Here is a 7,961-nt window from a genome sequence, read left to right on the forward strand (position 1 = left end):
TTGAGATTTCACAAACAAATTAAGAGTTGTAAAATACCAGCTATATGAAAAGCTAGAGTATGTGACGGCATAGAGTTTTCATTAGCTTTATCACAATATTCACAATGGAGAATTATATTACATGGTAGCAGAAATAGGCATTTTTATGTGTTGCTTATATTTTACCTCAAATTAAATTGTAGATATAGGGTAATAAATAAAATCCATCCATGCCTTTCACACACTAATTATTTCTTTCTAAGGTGTTTTCATGATTATGTCTGGGGAAGCTTGTGGGTGGTTCGGTGGTAGGTGGAATGCAAAATGAGGGTCAAGTTGGCACTGTGCAGAGGCTGAGCTCCTCCTAAGGACACCATCCTTCATGGTGTTTTCTGAGATCACTGTGCCTCTTGTCTGAGCTGGGGCTGGAACCCCCAACTTTCTCTCCCTGACACACCAGCTGTGTGCAGCTTAAGTGTGATGGTGAGATCAGAGTCCCTCCCCCGAGAGAGCGCACGCATTAGCTGCTCCCGTGTAGCAGTCCCTCGCTGGCTCCAGGTTGTTTCTGTTCCCTCCCCACAGCCCTCTGCCTCTCCTTTATCCTACAAGTGTGTGCTCAGGGAAAGCCAAACTAATTTCTTGTTAACCTGCCACCTGACATTGGGAGGAAACTAGCTGCTGCGATCCAGCATCACGGTTCCTGTGAAGTGTTCTTAAAAAGTGCACTCAGCCCTGCCCTCGCCCACACTTCCCCTTCCAGCCACTGGAGAACCAGGTCCGTCAAAAGGCTGCATTTTAAAGGAGTTAAGCTTTTTTTAACAAAAAATTTGTGGGATGGCAGACTTAACCAAGGAGATCTGTTTTCCTATCCAGTCTAATTGTATATATGCAATTCTCTATAGATGCATACACATAGCTTTTGTTTTCATATATGCCGCTAGAAAGCATTTTTTAAAAATCTTCTTACATCGGCCAAGTAGACCAGTTTTTGTACTCTGGACAACGACAGAACCGGTGCTCCATCCTCGACATAACTTTTTAAAGGTTTCAGGAATGCTCTTCTGTCCGGTTCTGCCTCTCCTCTAAACTGAATGAGCCTGGTTCCTTCAGGAAATGTTGGCCGTCACACAAGAGGTGCTGTGCCTGTGCCTGTCCTCTGCTGGAAGAGAGTGGAGGTGAAATGTCATTCTTAACCCACCGTCGTGTCCTGAAGCTTTTCACGTCGCACTCAGTCTCTGCTTCCCACAGTTGGGTATCTCTTAGGAAAGCTTCCCTTAGAGCAGCATTGTTTCCTGGCAAGGCGACTGCCTTACCGAGTTGCCTCCTTTCCTGCACTCGCAAAATTATCCCTGCTTTCAGCACCCTGGGCTTATTTAAAACTGGGTGGCAGGGTCGCCCTGGGTGGCTGAATCAGAGCCCAGGAACAGTCTGTAAGATGAAGCCGCCAGCTGCCTGTGTGAACGGATAGGCACTGCTTTCATAAATGAGACCATTGATAAATAGCGTGCCTCTGAGGGCGGGGGTCAGGTTGGGGCTTAAATTGCCCACTAAGATCTGTATTAGATCAGTGAGGACTGGACTGAGAAACAAAATACAGTTGTTCTAGTAGGTCTCATCAGTAATTCTCATGTGCTTTGTGTTTCTGAAACGACGTCTTGACTCCATAATAGCTCACTGACGTGAAGCATCATTTTATTGCGGAATGTAGTAGAGCGACTGGGAACATAGGTTTTGTGACCAAATCCAAGCTCTGTTTCTGGACAGCTGTTACCTTAATTTCCACCAGAAAAACAGTATAACCAAAGAGATGTCTACATTCCAGTGATTATTAAATTAAGTCCCGTCAGCGGAGTTGGGCTAAGTGCTAACCCCTTTGCCAAGCTGTGGCCCTTCAGTTGGGGGGAAAGCAAAGCCTTCTTCCCGGAGTGGCCTCCCCTTGGGCCGCAGAGCCCCTGAGGGCAGGGCCAGTGCTGAAGCTGGGAGTGTCCGCATCTGCTGTTCGCCCAGCGCTCCGAGACCCCAGCCACTCTGCACGGAAGCTTGCCCTTTCAGCAGTTAGCACATCATGCGAAGCCTTTATCTTTTCGTTGGTCGAAATCGTCTGTGATCTGTGAAAGGAGGTGAGGTGTCTACTGCGCTCCATGTCTGGGGCTTCCGGGATGAGGAAGCGAAGGCAGAATCAGGTAGTTGTCCCTGTCTTTCTCCAAGACTGAGGGAAGGACGAGCCCAGCTCTGCAGCCCTCTGCTCCCACGATGGTGTCTACAGCAGCAGCCAGTTCCCTTTTGAAGTAGGTGGTTACTCCGAGCATCCTTCCAGCCTCCGACCGAAAGGTCTGTTGGAGAGGAAGATTGCGTGACCGGAGCTTTTCAGTTTTCACTTAACACCCTGAAGCCCCAGTCTAAATAAATTGAAGGGCCTCGCTTGGTTGCCTTGCCCATTAGTGGGCAGATACTTGTCACACTGCCGCACATCCCTGAGGTGTACTGTCCAGTACTCACCTTCCTAAGTGGAGGCTCCGGTTTCTGGCTCGGATGTATTTTGAGGATGTGGTGTTTTCCCAGGACTGCCTCGCTTTCCTATGATGGGGAAGGCAAGGGGGGCAGGACTAGGAATCGAGGTGAGCTGTAGGCTGCTTTCTTCATCACCCCTCCCTGTGCTGCTCAGGCCTGTGAGTCCAGTAGGATGAGCACAAGTGGGGCCGTTCGTCCTTCTGTTTAGGCTCCAAGAGTTGCTGCCCAGCCTCTGCTGTTGAGGTTCTGGGTTACTCCATTATGGGATAAGGGATAAGAGCTTTCTGTACTTTGCCTGTGGCTGCCAACCTTCTTGGCTCAAAAAGCAGATTTGAAAGCAGCTTGCAGCTGGTTGTAGAAATTTATGTCCCTAGAGGTCTGGTGACCTGTTGACAAATAACTGCGTGGACCTAGCCTAGCTGCTCCGGAGGGACTTCCCTACCCCAGGAACTGGGTTAGAAACAGCACGGGAAGCTTGATGGGCTCGTGGTTGTCCCCAGGTTCCCTGCTCTGGGCAGCAGTGATCTTGTGTGTCACCTTATCCCCCCACACACACACACCCCCCCAACCACTGACACCTGTGGGTTTATTTTGAGGAAGTGTCAGGAAAGTTAGCACTGAAAGCCAACTGTGACACAACACGCATTTGTCCAGGTGCTTCCTTCTCAGAAGCCAGCGCAGACGGATGTTGACAGGCATCTTGTAGCATCAGCTTCGTGCCTGGTCTCAAGGCTGCTCATTTAGACTGCAGTGTCTAGATTTCTGTAAAGCACTGACAACCTGACAGAAGGCCGTGCCCTCGCAGTGCCTGAGGGGACGTGGGGAGGCCTGTCTCCACTCAGTCCATTATGAAGAGTTGGGTAGACCCAACCAGAGGCAGCGGAAGAGCAGAAGGCCCACCTTCCGGCAGCCTAAAAAGTGTCGCAGGCTGGAAGAAGATCCAGGTAAATCCTGAAAGGATCTATTGGGTTCATACCTGCAGTTTAGACTGAAATGGTCTCCCCTGTGACAGCCAAACTAGATCCTCTAGGGAAAATCCTTGATAAGAGACAGCAAGGGCAGGTTTCCAGGAAGGCAGGGTCGGAGCAGGCGGCCCACCGTGTGTGGTCATAAAGCCACAGCAGTGGCATCTTTGGTCCTGTCGCTTGATGCAAGACAGCATGACAGGTTGCTTCACACCTTTGTGAAGACAGGTGGCCTGGCCCCTCATTCCAGACCTGTGTGTCTTTATGGTCCTGTGTCCCCTTGGATGTGGCAGAGGTTGAACCCTTGTCCACTCCCAGACTAACTGCATGCTGCCAGCTGACTTGCCTGCAGTCTGGCTCAGGGCTGGAGACGGCAGTCCAGCGCCCGTAACTGGAGGCACAGTTTCCTCATTACTAGAATTCGCTTCAAGTTCAAACAGATCACCACAAAACCCCCTGCAGTGGCAGCTTGCTGCCGGATTTAGCCTGGTGGTTGGTTCATGAGCTTTAAATAATGTTCACTGAGACACATCTGGGCCCAGTCAGCAAGAAAGTGCCAGCGAGGAAGTGGGGCTGGAGGGGCCACTACAGGCTGGGCCCTGGGGTTCCCTGGCAGCCAGCGCAGGAAGAGTTGGCGCTTCCGGCTCGCAGCGTCCCCATCCGTCAGGTATCACCTAGGGCCCACTCGGTGTCAGCAGCTCCTGGATGCTGCGGGGCTGTGGGGACAGCCCCAGCCCCTCGTGCAGGACTCAGGCTGCAGTCCTCTGCCGCTGTCCTCAGCCCCACCCGGCTCTGGAAAAGCCTCCATCCCACCACCAGCCCGTGCCCTTGACTCCACCCCAGACGGCTACGGCAGAGCCCAGGCTGAGCTCCCCCAGCTCTCCACCCGGGCCTGCGCCATGCCCTCCGCCCGGCTCGCGGCGACAGCTCCAGAAGCAAACACGAGCCTGGCCCTCCGGCCGAGCCTTGCGCAGGTCGTGCCGGCCTGGAGCGCCTGCTCTCATCCTGCGACATCTTCCTCACCAAGGCCCCGTTTAAACAGCAAGAGACCGCCCTGGCTCCTGGCCTCTCCCACCTCCGCGCCCCAGTGCACCTCAGGGGCCGCCTGTGCACGGCGGACGCCGCACGACAGCCGACGCTCGCCGGGCTCCACGCTTGACCTCGCCCGTCCTCACGGGCGTCCTTGAAGTGGGTACCGTTGTTGGTGCCATTTTGCGGGTGCAAAACCCGAGGCTCAGGGAGCTTGAATGAACGCCAAGGGGCTCCCGGCTCCGAGCAGTCAGTTCCCGCAGGCCCGCGGGAGCCGCGCGCGCCCTTCGCCGGGGCCAAGGCCCGGTCCCCCGCCCCTCCGCGCCCGAGTCCCCGTCAGGCCCAGGGGAGGAGGCGTCCCAGGTGTGGCTCCCGGGGCGTGACTCGGGCGGGTCACCCGCTCCCCTCCGCCGCGGCCTCGGCCGTGGCCCGTGTGCATCTGCTGAGAAGGGAAGGCGCCCCGGGAGGCAGGGGCGTGGGAGCGCCTGCGTTTCCGCGGAGACGTCCCCGCCGCCGGGGCCGTGCGCCTCCCAGCCGGCCAGGCCCTGGGCCTGGGGGCGGGCCAGGGGGCCTTGGTCACCGGCCTGGCGTGGGGTCCAGGCTGTGGTTGCTCGAGAAGGGGCAGCGGGAGAGCTTTAAGTGAGACTTGGGGAAGAACTGGGTCCGTTCCAACTCGGGGAAGCCCTAGATCCCTCTCCTGACGGAAGGCCCCCAGAAGGCCTGCCTGGCCTCAGGCTCTGAGGCCAGACCCCTCTCCACCCCGCCCGCCCCCGTGGCCCAGCCTTGGGGATTTCCTGTGTCGGGCACTGGCCAGCCCGCCGTCGGGGGAAGCCTGAGGGTGGAGAAGGTGGCATCTGGAGAAAGCCCTGCTCCCCCACAGTCTGGCCTGATTTGAGAACCCCCCTCTTCTGGGGGCGTTCATGCAGGCTGGCTCCTCCCGGGTGAATCACCATCGTTATTTATTCATTCATTCACATATTGTTCAGGGCCGAGGCAGGGGACTCAAGTGGTTAAGAGCACGGGCGTGGGCTCCAGACTGCATGGGTTCAAATCCCAGCACTTAGCTTATGAGCTGGGGCCACCTATTAATCTCTCCGTGCCTCAGTTTCCCCATCTGTAAAGTGGAGGGAGGAATGGAACCTACCGGAGAGCCTCACTGTGAGGCTAATATGTGATCACAGACATAAAGGTCTCCTGACCCACGGGAAGTCCTTCCTGTTAGCAGTCGAGGGAGGTCGGGGCGATTCTGCGGACTGGTATTGTTTGAACACCCAGGTGACAACTAGATAGCCACTTTATAATAATTATAGTTTTATAATAAACTACATTTTTTTGGAGTTTTCTATGTATTTCCCAATAAAAAATTTTAAAACTTTTTACGTTTGTCTCATCTCCCCCCAAAATTCTTTTATCTATTCGTCACCTCCTTCCCTCACATTTGCTTGTTCTTGTTTGTTTGTTTGTTTAATCCTTTGGTCGCCCGCTCGCGCCCCCCAGGCACTGAAGTGAATCCTAGTGGTTCCCGACACGGGGCTGGGAGCTGCTCCCGGAGCTCTGGCCTCCTGGGCTCTGGCAGCCTGCTTTCTGCCGGGGCACGTGAGGAGCGAGGGGAGGCAGGGGGAGGCCCAGGAGGGAAGCGGGAAGGAGCAGTTGATGGCTGGGCGCCGGGTCGGGGCCCTGTCTGCGGACTGGCCGCCTGGCCAGGCGGTTGCACAAGAGCGGAAAGGCCGGGGGAGGGGGGGAAGGAAGCGCCATGGTGCACCGGCGCCCAGCAGGTCCTGCTTGCAGCAACCCTGACTACTTCCTCTGCCCTGTCCCCTCGCCACACCACGGGGAGCAACGGGCGAGTCGAGTCTGTGCAGGGGCCTCAAGGCAGCACCATGGGACAGGGAAGGCTGGAGACAAGCTGAGTCCCTGAGGGAGGGGGCCTTGAGCGAATAATCAAAGGACAGCACTCAGCAGGGAGCCGAGTGCCCCATGCTGCCCTCCCAACCACGTGCACTCAATCTATTCTCGCTCTCCAACTTTTTGTTGCAGCAAAACACCCACAGCAAAAGGCCCTGCGCCGATCTCAGTGCTGAGGGCTGGGTTCATTGCTGGAAAGTGAGCACACTTGTGGAACCAGCATCCTTAGCAAGCAGGAGCCCGTCACCTGCCTTCTCCCGTGTCCCTGCAGTCCCTGCTGGCCCCCCACCGCCCCCACCCCCGGCCCAGAGGTCACCCTGGCTTCCAGCACCATTGGCAGGCATAGGCAGTGTTTGAGCTTAGGATAAATGGGTTCCTGCCAAAGGCATGCTTTGTAAGGCGTGCTTCGTGTCTGCCTTCTCTCCTCCACACTGCATCTGGAAGGTTCACTCGTGTGTGGCAGTTCCTGTTCATCGCTGAGTAGTGTATCCTGTTCAGGAGGATCCTAGATACATAGATGGAAATGTCCAGAGAAGGGACTTGAAAGGCTGGCCACACCAGGGCTGGTGACCTCTGGGTGAGGTGGGGGACCAGCAGTGACTGGAGGGGACGTGCCTGCCGAGCAGATCTTTCACAGCGGAGGGAATGGACCCTGTGCTTCTCTGATAAACCCCTCTTGGGGCCGGCCCCCTGGCAGAGTGGTTAAGTTTGGTGCAGTCCACTTTGGTGGCTTGGGTTTGTGGGTTCACATCCTGGGCATGGACCTACACCACACTGTGGTGGTGACCCACATATAAAGCAGAGGAAGATTGGCACAGATGTTAGCTCAGGACTAATCTTCCTCAGCAAAAATCCCCAAAAAACCAAAAAAAACCTCTTCCAAATGCCAACTGTCACCCCAATGGTCCAAGGGGACCCGTGGCTCTCAGTGCTCCCCATGATGGCCTTTTTCATCTCTCTCAACCTTGGAATCTGCAGATCTGACCACACGCTGGCTCTGCCCCCCTGAGCCTACACCCAGACTGCCTGGGTCTGAGGCCATCTGCTGTGTGACCTTGGTCCATCTCCATAACCTCTGAGCCTCCCAAACCCCCACCTGCCTGGCCCTAGCACCCCAGGCTTTAGTGAGAGAGGCTCCAGCCTGTCCCCCTGCCCACTGCTCCCCTCCTCACCTCTTCCTCCCAGAGCCCCTTCCCCGTGGCCCCATTTTACTCAGGACGAAAACCAAGTCATCTCTGAGATCCACTCTTTGATCAGGATTGTAACCCAGCTCTCACTCAGCATCTGTCCCAGCTGCCGCTGGCAATTCAGCACGCTCAGACACCCAGGGATGTGTGCCTGACACTTGCACACATTCCCGGAGAGGCATTCATTCATTCATTCGTTCATTCAGTGAGTGACGCAGTTACTCTCCACGTGTTGATGGAGGGCCCACTGCGTGCCAGGTACCAGTTCTAGGAGCTGGGGCCAGAGGCCTTAGCGAAACAGGCCAAGCCCTTGCTCACATTCTGGTAAGGAGAGACATTGTAAAAAAATAAAATAGGTAATATGTCAGTCGTGGTAAGTGCTCTG

The sequence above is a fragment of the Equus quagga genome, chromosome 7, assembly GCF_021613505.1.
Source record: "Equus quagga isolate Etosha38 chromosome 7, UCLA_HA_Equagga_1.0, whole genome shotgun sequence".
Taxonomy (NCBI): domain Eukaryota; kingdom Metazoa; phylum Chordata; class Mammalia; order Perissodactyla; family Equidae; genus Equus; species Equus quagga.